At 43.4% G+C, this 17,376-nt stretch overlaps 10 pseudogenes; all 10 read right to left on the bottom strand.

The window, feature by feature from the left end:
* Window positions 1–1,449: 1,449 nt before the first annotated feature.
* LOC130287082 (U2 spliceosomal RNA) lies at window positions 1,450–1,713 on the bottom strand (annotated as a pseudogene).
* Window positions 1,714–3,180: 1,467 nt separating this feature from the next.
* On the bottom strand, window positions 3,181–3,444 carry LOC130287744 (U2 spliceosomal RNA; annotated as a pseudogene).
* Window positions 3,445–4,907: 1,463 nt separating this feature from the next.
* LOC130287081 (U2 spliceosomal RNA) lies at window positions 4,908–5,171 on the bottom strand (annotated as a pseudogene).
* A 1,473-nt stretch (window positions 5,172–6,644) lies between these two features.
* LOC130287743 (U2 spliceosomal RNA) lies at window positions 6,645–6,908 on the bottom strand (annotated as a pseudogene).
* A 1,467-nt stretch (window positions 6,909–8,375) lies between these two features.
* Window positions 8,376–8,639, bottom strand: LOC130287080 (U2 spliceosomal RNA; annotated as a pseudogene).
* A 1,477-nt stretch (window positions 8,640–10,116) lies between these two features.
* Window positions 10,117–10,380, bottom strand: LOC130287742 (U2 spliceosomal RNA; annotated as a pseudogene).
* A 1,460-nt stretch (window positions 10,381–11,840) lies between these two features.
* On the bottom strand, window positions 11,841–12,104 carry LOC130287079 (U2 spliceosomal RNA; annotated as a pseudogene).
* Window positions 12,105–13,577: 1,473 nt separating this feature from the next.
* LOC130287741 (U2 spliceosomal RNA) lies at window positions 13,578–13,841 on the bottom strand (annotated as a pseudogene).
* Window positions 13,842–15,301: 1,460 nt separating this feature from the next.
* On the bottom strand, window positions 15,302–15,565 carry LOC130287078 (U2 spliceosomal RNA; annotated as a pseudogene).
* Window positions 15,566–17,017: 1,452 nt separating this feature from the next.
* Window positions 17,018–17,281, bottom strand: LOC130287077 (U2 spliceosomal RNA; annotated as a pseudogene).
* Window positions 17,282–17,376: the final 95 nt, after the last annotated feature.

Raw genomic sequence — 17,376 nt, 5'->3', positions numbered from 1 at the left:
GGTGGACCCAACCATGTCCCCTTCATGAGCACTCACATTACTCATAGGAATGGAAGGAAGGCTGGCAGCCAACCAGCCTCCCATACATTTTCTGGGTGGGTGGCAGTCAGCCAACCATACATACATACAGCACAGGCTAAACCCACATAATCACTTAAAAAAAGGACAGGCGACCATTGCACTCTGATGGAGCATTTAGCAATGCAATCCATAGCCTGGCTTTTGCCTGAACCCCCATCACTCCTCCTCTTGCATATAAGACAATATTTCAAATCTGCATATGAAAACAACACGCCTACCTTTGTTGCACATAGCTGCCTGCCTGTCTCTAGTTACCCCACTGGCTGTAGCTGCGTCCCTTCCGACATGGAACAACACCAACTGTAACGATAAACTGAAAATTAACAGTATAAACCTGCATCATTTTGGACTCTGGTATTTGCTGAATCCGGGTGACCTGACAATCGATGGTGGTGCCGCTGGTGATTCTGGCCTTCTTGGAATCTGTTGGGCCTATGTGTTAGCTCACACATCACTTGGGTATCCATGGTAACTACCACAACATGGTCATCTGCAGTTTACATCTAGCCCGTGGCATTGAATGGCATTTTAAAAGTGCTAAGGGTCCTGGTGCAATAATCCTCCCATGAGGATCAGCCTCAACGGCTTTGTAGATTGCACTCATGTCAGCAACTCCATATACATTTTTTTTTCTTCATGCTTCTTTCTTCATCCTTTTTTCTTTCTGTCATTCAGACTTTCATTCATTCGATCTCTCTCACTCACTTGCTTTAACTCATTTGTTCTCACTCACTCACTCACTCAATCACTCACTCACTCATTCACTCTCACTCACTCTCACTCACTCGCTCACTAAGTCAGTCTCTCTCTCTCTCTCTCTTTTTCTTTTTATATATATTTTTTTCCGTCTTCTTCTTCTTCTTCTTCTTCTTCTTCAGACCCTGTCATAGCACTAATGCCTTTCCAATACCACCAGCAGATGGAGACACTCCATTGCAACATTGGTTGTGAGCAGCAGTTTCTAAAAACAAATGCCTCATGGCGGATTTCCCATCCATCAATGGATGGTAAATTTTGTTTTTATCATTCACTGACCACAGAAACCAATGCATGGTCAAGCAACAGCAATGACACACCCTTGTGTATAGGCATGAGACCCTCATGTCATTTAACAGGATTCAGCACCACCCACAAGACAGCTACCTGTCATGTCATGTCAAACCTGCACAGGTGTGCTAGATTATTATTATTTAGTTTTATTTTATTTTTTTACACCAATCAGTGTGCAAACATGGTCATTAAAACGCTAAATGAATAGACGTTCATAAACCAGTCAGTGCAACTCATCATTTTGGTCTCCAATTCTCAAACTCAAATTCTCACCCACGGAGGATTAAATGAGAATCTTTCTTGTTTAACACTGGAATGGGGTGGTGCACTGTTCACTACCCGAAGATACTGCCACATCGGGTCAATGCATAGGGCGACAGAAGCAAGCTTCCAAATCAGCTCCCTTTCTCAAAAATCCATTTAATTTATGGTCCCCAGATAGGGAACGTATGTATCAGTATGTGCTCACAAGTCACCCAAGTGCAAGTATTCACACAAAAAAAAACGTGCCTCAGGATGCGATCTGTCGCAAGATCCTTTCTTTTTTTACACTTGATCTAAGCCAAAAGGCCTAGAGGGGATAACCGGGAAAGGGGTGGACCCAACCATGTCCCCTTCATGAGCACTCACATTACTCATAGGAATGGAAGGAAGGCTGGCAGCCAACCAGCCTCCCATACACTTTCTGGGTGGGTGGCAGTCAGCCACCCATACATACATACAGCACAGGCTAAACCCACATCATCACTTAAAAAAAGGACAGGCGACCATTGCACTCTGATGGAGCATTTAACAATGCAATCCATAGCCTGGCTTTTGCCTGAACCCCCATCACTCCTCCTCTTGCATATAAGACAATATTTCAGATCTGCATATGAAAACAACACGCCTACCTTTGTTGCACATAGCTGCCTGCCTGTCTCTAGTTACCCCACTGGCTGTAGCTGCGTCCCTTCCGACATGGAATAACACCAACTGTAACGATAAACTGAAAATTAACAGTATAAACCTGCATCATTTTGGACTCTGGTATTTGCTGAATCCGGGTGACCTGACAATCGATGGTGGTGCCGCTGGTGATTCTGGCCTTCTTGGAATCTGTTGGGCCTATGTGTTAGCTCACACATCACTTGGGTATCCATGGTAACTACCACAACATGGTCATCTGCAGTTTACATCTAGCCCGTGGCATTGAATGGCATTTTAAAAGTGCTAAGGGTCCTGGTGCAATAATCCTCCCATGAGGATCAGCCTCAACGGCTTTGTAGATTGCACTCATGTCAGCAACTCCATATACATTTTTTTTTCTTCATGCTTCTTTCTTCATCCTTTTTTCTTTCTGTCATTCAGACTTTCATTCATTCGATCTCTCTCACTCACTTGCTTTAACTCATTTGTTCTCACTCACTCACTCACTCACTTAATCACTCACTCACTCATTCACTCTCACTCACTCTCACTCTCTCACTCACTCGCTCACTAAGTCAGTCTCTCTCTCTCTCTCTCTTTTTCTTTTTATATATATTTTTTTCCGTCTTCTTCTTCTTCTTCTTCTTCAGACCCTGTCATAGCACTAATGCCTTTCCAATACCACCAGCAGATGGAGACACTCCATTGCAACATTGGTTGTGAGCAGCAGTTTCTAAAAACAAATGCCTCATGGCGGATTTCCCATCCATCAATGGATGGTAAATTTTGTTTTTATCATTCACTGACCACAGAAACCAATGCATGGTCAAGCAACAGCAATGACACACCCTTGTGTATAGGCATGAGACCCTCATGTCATTTAACAGGATTCAGCACCACCCACAAGACAGCTACCTGTCATGTCATGTCAAACCTGCACAGGTGTGCTAGATTATTATTATTTAGTTTTATTTTATTTTTTTACACCAATCAGTGTGCAAACATGGTCATTAAAACGCTAAATGAATAGACGTTCATAAACCAGTCAGTGCAACTCATCATTTTGGTCTCCAATTCTCAAACTCAAATTCTCACCCACGGAGGATTAAATGAGAATCTTTCTTGTTTAACACTGGAATGGGGTGGTGCACTGTTCACTACCCGAAGATACTGCCACATCGGGTCAATGCATAGGGCGACAGAAGCAAGCTTCCAAATCAGCTCCCTTTCTCAAAAATCCATTTAATTTATGGTCCCCAGATAGGGAACGTATGTATCAGTATGTGCTCACAAGTCACCCAAGTGCAAGTATTCACACAAAATAAAACGTGCCTCAGGATACGATCTGTCGCAAGATCCTTTCTTTTTTTACACTTGATCTAAGCCAAAAGGCCTAGAGGGGATAACCGGGAAAGGGGTGGACCCAACCATGTCCCCTTCATGAGCACTCACATTACTCATAGGAATGGAAGGAAGGCTGGCAGCCAACCAGCCTCCCATACATTTTCTGGGTGGGTGGCAGTCAGCCAACCATACATACATACAGCACAGGCTAAACCCACATAATCACTTAAAAAAAGGACAGGCGACCATTGCACTCTGATGGAGCATTTAGCAATGCAATCCATAGCCTGGCTTTTGCCTGAACCCCCATCACTCCTCCTCTTGCATATAAGACAATATTTCAAATCTGCATATGAAAACAACACGCCTACCTTTGTTGCACATAGCTGCCTGCCTGTCTCTAGTTACCCCACTGGCTGTAGCTGCGTCCCTTCCGACATGGAACAACACCAACTGTAACGATAAACTGAAAATTAACAGTATAAACCTGCATCATTTTGGACTCTGGTATTTGCTGAATCCGGGTGACCTGACAATCGATGGTGGTGCCGCTGGTGATTCTGGCCTTCTTGGAATCTGTTGGGCCTATGTGTTAGCTCACACATCACTTGGGTATCCATGGTAACTACCACAACATGGTCATCTGCAGTTTACATCTAGCCCGTGGCATTGAATGGCATTTTAAAAGTGCTAAGGGTCCTGGTGCAATAATCCTCCCATGAGGATCAGCCTCAACGGCTTTGTAGATTGCACTCATGTCAGCAACTCCATATACATTTTTTTTTCTTCATGCTTCTTTCTTCATCCTTTTTTCTTTCTGTCATTCAGACTTTCATTCATTCGATCTCTCTCACTCACTTGCTTTAACTCATTTGTTCTCACTCACTCACTCACTCAATCACTCACTCACTCATTCACTCTCACTCACTCTCACTCTCTCACTCACTCGCTCACTAAGTCAGTCTCTCTCTCTCTCTCTCTTTTTCTTTTTATATATATTTTTTTCCGTCTTCTTCTTCTTCTTCTTCTTCAGACCCTGTCATAGCACTAATGCCTTTCCAATACCACCAGCAGATGGAGACACTCCATTGCAACATTGGTTGTGAGCAGCAGTTTCTAAAAACAAATGCCTCATGGCGGATTTCCCATCCATCAATGGATGGTAAATTTTGTTTTTATCATTCACTGACCACAGAAACCAATGCATGGTCAAGCAACAGCAATGACACACCCTTGTGTATAGGCATGAGACCCTCATGTCATTTAACAGGATTCAGCACCACCCACAAGACAGCTACCTGTCATGTCATGTCAAACCTGCACAGGTGTGCTAGATTATTATTATTTAGTTTTATTTTATTTTTTTACACCAATCAGTGTGCAAACATGGTCATTAAAACGCTAAATGAATAGACGTTCATAAACCAGTCAGTGCAACTCATCATTTTGGTCTCCAATTCTCAAACTCAAATTCTCACCCACGGAGGATTAAATGAGAATCTTTCTTGTTTAACACTGGAATGGGGTGGTGCACTGTTCACTACCCGAAGATACTGCCACATCGGGTCAATGCATAGGGCGACAGAAGCAAGCTTCCAAATCAGCTCCCTTTCTCAAAAATCCATTTAATTTATGGTCCCCAGATAGGGAACGTATGTATCAGTATGTGCTCACAAGTCACCCAAGTGCAAGTATTCACACAAAAAAAAACGTGCCTCAGGATGCGATCTGTCGCAAGATCCTTTCTTTTTTTACACTTGATCTAAGCCAAAAGGCCTAGAGGGGATAACCGGGAAAGGGGTGGACCCAACCATGTCCCCTTCATGAGCACTCACATTACTCATAGGAATGGAAGGAAGGCTGGCAGCCAACCAGCCTCCCATACACTTTCTGGGTGGGTGGCAGTCAGCCACCCATACATACATACAGCACAGGCTAAACCCACATCATCACTTAAAAAAAGGACAGGCGACCATTGCACTCTGATGGAGCATTTAACAATGCAATCCATAGCCTGGCTTTTGCCTGAACCCCCATCACTCCTCCTCTTGCATATAAGACAATATTTCAGATCTGCATATGAAAACAACACGCCTACCTTTGTTGCACATAGCTGCCTGCCTGTCTCTAGTTACCCCACTGGCTGTAGCTGCGTCCCTTCCGACATGGAATAACACCAACTGTAACGATAAACTGAAAATTAACAGTATAAACCTGCATCATTTTGGACTCTGGTATTTGCTGAATCCGGGTGACCTGACAATCGATGGTGGTGCCGCTGGTGATTCTGGCCTTCTTGGAATCTGTTGGGCCTATGTGTTAGCTCACACATCACTTGGGTATCCATGGTAACTACCACAACATGGTCATCTGCAGTTTACATCTAGCCCGTGGCATTGAATGGCATTTTAAAAGTGCTAAGGGTCCTGGTGCAATAATCCTCCCATGAGGATCAGCCTCAACGGCTTTGTAGATTGCACTCATGTCAGCAACTCCATATACATTTTTTTTTCTTCATGCTTCTTTCTTCATCCTTTTTTCTTTCTGTCATTCAGACTTTCATTCATTCGATCTCTCTCACTCACTTGCTTTAACTCATTTGTTCTCACTCACTCACTCACTCACTTAATCACTCACTCACTCATTCACTCTCACTCACTCTCACTCTCTCACTCACTCGCTCACTAAGTCAGTCTCTCTCTCTCTCTCTCTTTTTCTTTTTATATATATTTTTTTCCGTCTTCTTCTTCTTCTTCTTCTTCTTCTTCAGACCCTGTCATAGCACTAATGCCTTTCCAATACCACCAGCAGATGGAGACACTCCATTGCAACATTGGTTGTGAGCAGCAGTTTCTAAAAACAAATGCCTCATGGCGGATTTCCCATCCATCAATGGATGGTAAATTTTGTTTTTATCATTCACTGACCACAGAAACCAATGCATGGTCAAGCAACAGCAATGACACACCCTTGTGTATAGGCATGAGACCCTCATGTCATTTAACAGGATTCAGCACCACCCACAAGACAGCTACCTGTCATGTCATGTCAAACCTGCACAGGTGTGCTAGATTATTATTATTTAGTTTTATTTTATTTTTTTACACCAATCAGTGTGCAAACATGGTCATTAAAACGCTAAATGAATAGACGTTCATAAACCAGTCAGTGCAACTCATCATTTTGGTCTCCAATTCTCAAACTCAAATTCTCACCCACGGAGGATTAAATGAGAATCTTTCTTGTTTAACACTGGAATGGGGTGGTGCACTGTTCACTACCCGAAGATACTGCCACATCGGGTCAATGCATAGGGCGACAGAAGCAAGCTTCCAAATCAGCTCCCTTTCTCAAAAATCCATTTAATTTATGGTCCCCAGATAGGGAACGTATGTATCAGTATGTGCTCACAAGTCACCCAAGTGCAAGTATTCACACAAAATAAAACGTGCCTCAGGATACGATCTGTCGCAAGATCCTTTCTTTTTTTACACTTGATCTAAGCCAAAAGGCCTAGAGGGGATAACCGGGAAAGGGGTGGACCCAACCATGTCCCCTTCATGAGCACTCACATTACTCATAGGAATGGAAGGAAGGCTGGCAGCCAACCAGCCTCCCATACATTTTCTGGGTGGGTGGCAGTCAGCCACCCATACATACATACAGCACAGGCTAAACCCACATAATCACTTAAAAAAAGGACAGGCGACCATTGCACTCTGATGGAGCATTTAGCAATGCAATCCATAGCCTGGCTTTTGCCTGAACCCCCATCACTCCTCCTCTTGCATATAAGACAATATTTCAGATCTGCATATGAAAACAACACGCCTACCTTTGTTGCACATAGCTGCCTGCCTGTCTCTAGTTACCCCACTGGCTGTAGCTGCGTCCCTTCCGACATGGAACAACACCAACTGTAACGATAAACTGAAAATTAACAGTATAAACCTGCATCATTTTGGACTCTGGTATTTGCTGAATCCGGGTGACCTGACAATCGATGGTGGTGCCGCTGGTGATTCTGGCCTTCTTGGAATCTGTTGGGCCTATGTGTTAGCTCACACATCACTTGGGTATCCATGGTAACTACCACAACATGGTCATCTGCAGTTTACATCTAGCCCGTGGCATTGAATGGCATTTTAAAAGTGCTAAGGGTCCTGGTGCAATAATCCTCCCATGAGGATCAGCCTCAACGGCTTTGTAGATTGCACTCATGTCAGCAACTCCATATACATTTTTTTTTCTTCATGCTTCTTTCTTCATCCTTTTTTCTTTCTGTCATTCAGACTTTCATTCATTCGATCTCTATCACTCACTTGCTTTAACTCATTTGTTCTCACTCACTCACTCACTCACTCAATCACTCACTCACTCATTCACTCTCACTCACTCTCACTCTCTCACTCACTCGCTCACTAAGTCAGTCTCTCTCTCTTTCTCTCTTTTTCTTTTTATATATATTTTTTTCCGTCTTCTTCTTCTTCTTCTTCTTCAGACCCTGTCATAGCACTAATGCCTTTCCAATACCACCAGCAGATGGAGACACTCCATTGCAACATTGGTTGTGAGCAGCAGTTTCTAAAAACAAATGCCTCATGGCGGATTTCCCATCCATCAATGGATGGTAAATTTTGTTTTTATCATTCACTGACCACAGAAATCAATGCATGGTCAAGCAACAGCAATGACACACCCTTGTGTATAGGCATGAGACCCTCATGTCATTTAACAGGATTCAGCACCACCCACAAGACAGCTACCTGTCATGTCATGTCAAACCTGCACAGGTGTGCTAGATTATTATTATTTAGTTTTATTTTATTTTTTTACACCAATCAGTGTGCAAACATGGTCATTAAAACGCTAAATGAATAGACGTTCATAAACCAGTCAGTGCAACTCATCATTTTGGTCTCCAATTCTCAAACTCAAATTCTCACCCACGGAGGATTAAATGAGAATCTTTCTTGTTTAACACTGGAATGGGGTGGTGCACTGTTCACTACCCGAAGATACTGCCACATCGGGTCAATGCATAGGGCGACAGAAGCAAGCTTCCAAATCAGCTCCCTTTCTCAAAAATCCATTTAATTTATGGTCCCCAGATAGGGAACGTATGTATCAGTATGTGCTCACAAGTCACCCAAGTGCAAGTATTCACACAAAAAAAAACGTGCCTCAGGATGCGATCTGTCGCAAGATCCTTTCTTTTTTTACACTTGATCTAAGCCAAAAGGCCTAGAGGGGATAACCGGGAAAGGGGTGGACCCAACCATGTCCCCTTCATGAGCACTCACATTACTCATAGGAATGGAAGGAAGGCTGGCAGCCAACCAGCCTCCCATACACTTTCTGGGTGGGTGGGTGGCAGTCAGCCACCCATACATACATACAGCACAGGCTAAACCCACATCATCACTTAAAAAAAGGACAGGCGACCATTGCACTCTGATGGAGCATTTAGCAATGCAATCCATAGCCTGGCTTTTGCCTGAACCCCCATCACTCCTCCTCTTGCATATAAGACAATATTTCAGATCTGCATATGAAAACAACACGCCTACCTTTGTTGCACATAGCTGCCTGCCTGTCTCTAGTTACCCCACTGGCTGTAGCTGCGTCCCTTCCGACATGGAATAACACCAACTGTAACGATAAACTGAAAATTAACAGTATAAACCTGCATCATTTTGGACTCTGGTATTTGCTGAATCCGGGTGACCTGACAATCGATGGTGGTGCCGCTGGTGATTCTGGCCTTCTTGGAATCTGTTGGGCCTATGTGTTAGCTCACACATCACTTGGGTATCCATGGTAACTACCACAACATGGTCATCTGCAGTTTACATCTAGCCCGTGGCATTGAATGGCATTTTAAAAGTGCTAAGGGTCCTGGTGCAATAATCCTCCCATGAGGATCAGCCTCAACGGCTTTGTAGATTGCACTCATGTCAGCAACTCCATATACATTTTTTTTTCTTCATGCTTCTTTCTTCATCCTTTTTTCTTTCTGTCATTCAGACTTTCATTCATTCGATCTCTCTCACTCACTTGCTTTAACTCATTTGTTCTCACTCACTCACTCACTCACTCAATCACTCACTCACTCATTCACTCTCACTCACTCTCACTCTCTCACTCACTCGCTCACTAAGTCAGTCTCTCTCTCTCTCTCTCTTTTTCTTTTTATATATATTTTTTTCCGTCTTCTTCTTCTTCTTCTTCTTCTTCTTCAGACCCTGTCATAGCACTAATGCCTTTCCAATACCACCAGCAGATGGAGACACTCCATTGCAACATTGGTTGTGAGCAGCAGTTTCTAAAAACAAATGCCTCATGGCGGATTTCCCATCCATCAATGGATGGTAAATTTTGTTTTTATCATTCACTGACCACAGAAACCAATGCATGGTCAAGCAACAGCAATGACACACCCTTGTGTATAGGCATGAGACCCTCATGTCATTTAACAGGATTCAGCACCACCCACAAGACAGCTACCTGTCATGTCATGTCAAACCTGCACAGGTGTGCTAGATTATTATTATTTAGTTTTATTTTATTTTTTTACACCAATCAGTGTGCAAACATGGTCATTAAAACGCTAAATGAATAGACGTTCATAAACCAGTCAGTGCAACTCATCATTTTGGTCTCCAATTCTCAAACTCAAATTCTCACCCACGGAGGATTAAATGAGAATCTTTCTTGTTTAACACTGGAATGGGGTGGTGCACTGTTCACTACCCGAAGATACTGCCACATCGGGTCAATGCATAGGGCGACAGAAGCAAGCTTCCAAATCAGCTCCCTTTCTCAAAAATCCATTTAATTTATGGTCCCCAGATAGGGAACGTATGTATCAGTATGTGCTCACAAGTCACCCAAGTGCAAGTATTCACACAAAATAAAACGTGCCTCAGGATACGATCTGTCGCAAGATCCTTTCTTTTTTTACACTTGATCTAAGCCAAAAGGCCTAGAGGGGATAACCGGGAAAGGGGTGGACCCAACCATGTCCCCTTCATGAGCACTCACATTACTCATAGGAATGGAAGGAAGGCTGGCAGCCAACCAGCCTCCCATACACTTTCTGGGTGGGTGGCAGTCAGCCACCCATACATACATACAGCACAGGCTAAACCCACATCATCACTTAAAAAAAGGACAGGCGACCATTGCACTCTGATGGAGCATTTAGCAATGCAATCCATAGCCTGGCTTTTGCCTGAACCCCCATCACTCCTCCTCTTGCATATAAGACAATATTTCAGATCTGCATATGAAAACAACACGCCTACCTTTGTTGCACATAGCTGCCTGCCTGTCTCTAGTTACCCCACTGGCTGTAGCTGCGTCCCTTCCGACATGGAATAACACCAACTGTAACGATAAACTGAAAATTAACAGTATAAACCTGCATCATTTTGGACTCTGGTATTTGCTGAATCCGGGTGACCTGACAATCGATGGTGGTGCCGCTGGTGATTCTGGCCTTCTTGGAATCTGTTGGGCCTATGTGTTAGCTCACACATCACTTGGGTATCCATGGTAACTACCACAACATGGTCATCTGCAGTTTACATCTAGCCCGTGGCATTGAATGGCATTTTAAAAGTGCTAAGGGTCCTGGTGCAATAATCCTCCCATGAGGATCAGCCTCAACGGCTTTGTAGATTGCACTCATGTCAGCAACTCCATATGCATTTTTTTTTCTTCATGCTTCTTTCTTCATCCTTTTTTCTTTCTGTCATTCAGACTTTCATTCATTCGATCTCTCTCACTTACTTGCTTTAACTCATTTGTTCTCACTCACTCACTCACTCAATCACTCACTCACTCATTCACTCTCACTCACTCTCACTCTCTCACTCACTCGCTCACTAAGTCAGTCTCTCTCTCTCTCTCTCTTTTTCTTTTTATATATATTTTTTTCCGTCTTCTTCTTCTTCTTCTTCAGACCCTGTCATAGCACTAATGCCTTTCCAATACCACCAGCAGATGGAGACACTCCATTGCAACATTGGTTGTGAGCAGCAGTTTCTAAAAACAAATGCCTCATGGCGGATTTCCCATCCATCAATGGATGGTAAATTTTGTTTTTATCATTCACTGACCACAGAAACCAATGCATGGTCAAGCAACAGCAATGACACACCCTTGTGTATAGGCATGAGACCCTCATGTCATTTAACAGGATTCAGCACCACCCACAAGACAGCTACCTGTCATGTCATGTCAAACCTGCACAGGTGTGCTAGATTATTATTATTTAGTTTTATTTTATTTTTTTACACCAATCAGTGTGCAAACATGGTCATTAAAACGCTAAATGAATAGACGTTCATAAACCAGTCAGTGCAACTCATCATTTTGGTCTCCAATTCTCAAACTCAAATTCTCACCCACGGAGGATTAAATGAGAATCTTTCTTGTTTAACACTGGAATGGGGTGGTGCACTGTTCACTACCCGAAGATACTGCCACATCGGGTCAATGCATAGGGCGACAGAAGCAAGCTTCCAAATCAGCTCCCTTTCTCAAAAATCCATTTAATTTATGGTCCCCAGATAGGGAACGTATGTATCAGTATGTGCTCACAAGTCACCCAAGTGCAAGTATTCACACAAAAAAAAACGTGCCTCAGGATGCGATCTGTCGCAAGATCCTTTCTTTTTTTACACTTGATCTAAGCCAAAAGGCCTAGAGGGGATAACCGGGAAAGGGGTGGACCCAACCATGTCCCCTTCATGAGCACTCACATTACTCATAGGAATGGAAGGAAGGCTGGCAGCCAACCAGCCTCCCATACACTTTCTGGGTGGGTGGCAGTCAGCCACCCATACATACATACAGCACAGGCTAAACCCACATCATCACTTAAAAAAAGGACAGGCGACCATTGCACTCTGATGGAGCATTTAACAATGCAATCCATAGCCTGGCTTTTGCCTGAACCCCCATCACTCCTCCTCTTGCATATAAGACAATATTTCAGATCTGCATATGAAAACAACACGCCTACCTTTGTTGCACATAGCTGCCTGCCTGTCTCTAGTTACCCCACTGGCTGTAGCTGCGTCCCTTCCGACATGGAATAACACCAACTGTAACGATAAACTGAAAATTAACAGTATAAACCTGCATCATTTTGGACTCTGGTATTTGCTGAATCCGGGTGACCTGACAATCGATGGTGGTGCCGCTGGTGATTCTGGCCTTCTTGGAATCTGTTGGGCCTATGTGTTAGCTCACACATCACTTGGGTATCCATGGTAACTACCACAACATGGTCATCTGCAGTTTACATCTAGCCCGTGGCATTGAATGGCATTTTAAAAGTGCTAAGGGTCCTGGTGCAATAATCCTCCCATGAGGATCAGCCTCAACGGCTTTGTAGATTGCACTCATGTCAGCAACTCCATATACATTTTTTTTTCTTCATGCTTCTTTCTTCATCCTTTTTTCTTTCTGTCATTCAGACTTTCATTCATTCGATCTCTCTCACTCACTTGATTTAACTCATTTGTTCTCACTCACTCACTCACTCACTTAATCACTCACTCACTCATTCACTCTCACTCACTCTCACTCTCTCACTCACTCGCTCACTAAGTCAGTCTCTCTCTCTCTCTCTCTTTTTCTTTTTATATATATTTTTTTCCGTCTTCTTCTTCTTCTTCTTCTTCTTCTTCAGACCCTGTCATAGCACTAATGCCTTTCCAATACCACCAGCAGATGGAGACACTCCATTGCAACATTGGTTGTGAGCAGCAGTTTCTAAAAACAAATGCCTCATGGCGGATTTCCCATCCATCAATGGATGGTAAATTTTGTTTTTATCATTCACTGACCACAGAAACCAATGCATGGTCAAGCAACAGCAATGACACACCCTTGTGTATAGGCATGAGACCCTCATGTCATTTAACAGGATTCAGCACCACCCACAAGACAGCTACCTGTCATGTCATGTCAAACCTGCACAGGTGTGCTAGATTATTATTATTTAGTTTTATTTTATTTTTTTACACCAATCAGTGTGCAAACATGGTCATTAAAACGCTAAATGAATAGACGTTCATAAACCAGTCAGTGCAACTCATCATTTTGGTCTCCAATTCTCAAACTCAAATTCTCACCCACGGAGGATTAAATGAGAATCTTTCTTGTTTAACACTGGAATGGGGTGGTGCACTGTTCACTACCCGAAGATACTGCCACATCGGGTCAATGCATAGGGCGACAGAAGCAAGCTTCCAAATCAGCTCCCTTTCTCAAAAATCCATTTAATTTATGGTCCCCAGATAGGGAACGTATGTATCAGTATGTGCTCACAAGTCACCCAAGTGCAAGTATTCACACAAAATAAAACGTGCCTCAGGATACGATCTGTCGCAAGATCCTTTCTTTTTTTACACTTGATCTAAGCCAAAAGGCCTAGAGGGGATAACCGGGAAAGGGGTGGACCCAACCATGTCCCCTTCATGAGCACTCACATTACTCATAGGAATGGAAGGAAGGCTGGCAGCCAACCAGCCTCCCATACACTTTCTGGGTGGGTGGCAGTCAGCCACCCATACATACATACAGCACAGGCTAAACCCACATCATCACTTAAAAAAAGGACAGGCGACCATTGCACTCTGATGGAGCATTTAGCAATGCAATCCATAGCCTGGCTTTTGCCTGAACCCCCACCACTCCTCCTCTTGCATATAAGACAATATTTCAGATCTGCATATGAAAACAACACGCCTACCTTTGTTGCACATAGCTGCCTGCCTGTCTCTAGTTACCCCACTGGCTGTAGCTGCGTCCCTTCCGACATGGAATAACACCAACTGTAACGATAAACTGAAAATTAACAGTATAAACCTGCATCATTTTGGACTCTGGTATTTGCTGAATCCGGGTGACCTGACAATCGATGGTGGTGCCGCTGGTGATTCTGGCCTTCTTGGAATCTGTTGGGCCTATGTGTTAGCTCACACATCACTTGGGTATCCATGGTAACTACCACAACATGGTCATCTGCAGTTTACATCTAGCCCGTGGCATTGAATGGCATTTTAAAAGTGCTAAGGGTCCTGGTGCAATAATCCTCCCATGAGGATCAGCCTCAACGGCTTTGTAGATTGCACTCATGTCAGCAACTCCATATGCATTTTTTTTTCTTCATGCTTCTTTCTTCATCCTTTTTTCTTTCTGTCATTCAGACTTTCATTCATTCGATCTCTCTCACTTACTTGCTTTAACTCATTTGTTCTCACTCACTCACTCACTCAATCACTCACTCACTCATTCACTCTCACTCACTCTCACTCTCTCACTCACTCGCTCACTAAGTCAGTCTCTCTCTCTCTCTCTCTTTTTCTTTTTATATATATTTTTTTCCGTCTTCTTCTTCTTCTTCTTCAGACCCTGTCATAGCACTAATGCCTTTCCAATACCACCAGCAGATGGAGACACTCCATTGCAACATTGGTTGTGAGCAGCAGTTTCTAAAAACAAATGCCTCATGGCGGATTTCCCATCCATCAATGGATGGTAAATTTTGTTTTTATCATTCACTGACCACAGAAACCAATGCATGGTCAAGCAACAGCAATGACACACCCTTGTGTATAGGCATGAGACCCTCATGTCATTTAACAGGATTCAGCACCACCCACAAGACAGCTACCTGTCATGTCATGTCAAACCTGCACAGGTGTGCTAGATTATTATTATTTAGTTTTATTTTATTTTTTTACACCAATCAGTGTGCAAACATGGTCATTAAAACGCTAAATGAATAGACGTTCATAAACCAGTCAGTGCAACTCATCATTTTGGTCTCCAATTCTCAAACTCAAATTCTCACCCACGGAGGATTAAATGAGAATCTTTCTTGTTTAACACTGGAATGGGGTGGTGCACTGTTCACTACCCGAAGATACTGCCACATCGGGTCAATGCATAGGGCGACAGAAGCAAGCTTCCAAATCAGCTCCCTTTCTCAAAAATCCATTTAATTTATGGTCCCCAGATAGGGAACGTATGTATCAGTATGTGCTCACAAGTCACCCAAGTGCAAGTATTCACACAAAAAAAAACGTGCCTCAGGATGCGATCTGTCGCAAGATCCTTTCTTTTTTTACACTTGATCTAAGCCAAAAGGCCTAGAGGGGATAACCGGGAAAGGGGTGGACCCAACCATGTCCCCTTCATGAGCACTCACATTACTCATAGGAATGGAAGGAAGGCTGGCAGCCAACCAGCCTCCCATACACTTTCTGGGTGGGTGGCAGTCAGCCACCCATACATACATACAGCACAGGCTAAACCCACATCATCACTTAAAAAAAGGACAGGCGACCATTGCACTCTGATGGAGCATTTAACAATGCAATCCATAGCCTGGCTTTTGCCTGAACCCCCATCACTCCTCCTCTTGCATATAAGACAATATTTCAGATCTGCATATGAAAACAACACGCCTACCTTTGTTGCACATAGCTGCCTGCCTGTCTCTAGTTACCCCACTGGCTGTAGCTGCGTCCCTTCCGACATGGAATAACACCAACTGTAACGATAAACTGAAAATTAACAGTATAAACCTGCATCATTTTGGACTCTGGTATTTGCTGAATCCGGGTGACCTGACAATCGATGGTGGTGCCGCTGGTGATTCTGGCCTTCTTGGAATCTGTTGGGCCTATGTGTTAGCTCACACATCACTTGGGTATCCATGGTAACTACCACAACATGGTCATCTGCAGTTTACATCTAGCCCGTGGCATTGAATGGCATTTTAAAAGTGCTAAGGGTCCTGGTGCAATAATCCTCCCATGAGGATCAGCCTCAACGGCTTTGTAGATTGCACTCATGTCAGCAACTCCATATACATTTTTTTTTCTTCATGCTTCTTTCTTCATCCTTTTTTCTTTCTGTCATTCAGACTTTCATTCATTCGATCTCTCTCACTCACTTGCTTTAACTCATTTGTTCTCACTCACTCACTCACTCATTCACTCTCACTCACTCTCACTCTCTCACTCACTCGCTCACTAAGTCAGTCTCTCTCTCTCTCTCTCTCTTTTTCTTTTTATATATATTTTTTTCCGTCTTCTTCTTCTTCTTCTTCTTCTTCAGACCCTGTCATAGCACTAATGCCTTTCCAATACCACCAGCAGATGGAGACACTCCATTGCAACATTGGTTGTGAGCAGCAGTTTCTAAAAACAAATGCCTCATGGCGGATTTCCCATCCATCAATGGATGGTAAATTTTGTTTTTATCATTCACTGACCACAGAAACCAATGCATGGTCAAGCAACAGCAATGACACACCCTTGTGTATAGGCATGAGACCCTCATGTCATTTAACAGGATTCAGCACCACCCACAAGACAGCTACCTGTCATGTCATGTCAAACCTGCACAGGTGTGCTAGATTATTATTATTTAGTTTTATTTTATTTTTTTACACCAATCAGTGTGCAAACATGGTCATTAAAACGCTAAATGAATAGACGTTCATAAACCAGTCAGTGCAACTCATCATTTTGGTCTCCAATTCTCAAACTCAAATTCTCACCCACGGAGGATTAAATGAGAATCTTTCTTGTTTAACACTGGAATGGGGTGGTGCACTGTTCACTACCCGAAGATACTGCCACATCGGGTCAATGCATAGGGCGACAGAAGCAAGCTTCCAAATCAGCTCCCTTTCTCAAAAATCCATTTAATTTATGGTCCCCAGATAGGGAACGTATGTATCAGTATGTGCTCACAAGTCACCCAAGTGCAAGTATTCACACAAAAAAAAACGTGCCTCAGGATGCGATCTGTCGCAAGATCCTTTCTTTTTTTACACTTGATCTAAGCCAAAAGGCCTAGAGGGGATAACCGGGAAAGGGGTGGACCCAACCATGTCCCCTTCATGAGCACTCACATTACTCATAGGAATGGAAGGAAGGCTGGCAGCCAACCAGCCTCCCA

This window comes from Hyla sarda, chromosome 8 (assembly GCF_029499605.1).
Source record: "Hyla sarda isolate aHylSar1 chromosome 8, aHylSar1.hap1, whole genome shotgun sequence".
Classification (NCBI taxonomy): domain Eukaryota; kingdom Metazoa; phylum Chordata; class Amphibia; order Anura; family Hylidae; genus Hyla; species Hyla sarda.
This window is presented reverse-complemented; position numbering and strand designations above follow the sequence as displayed.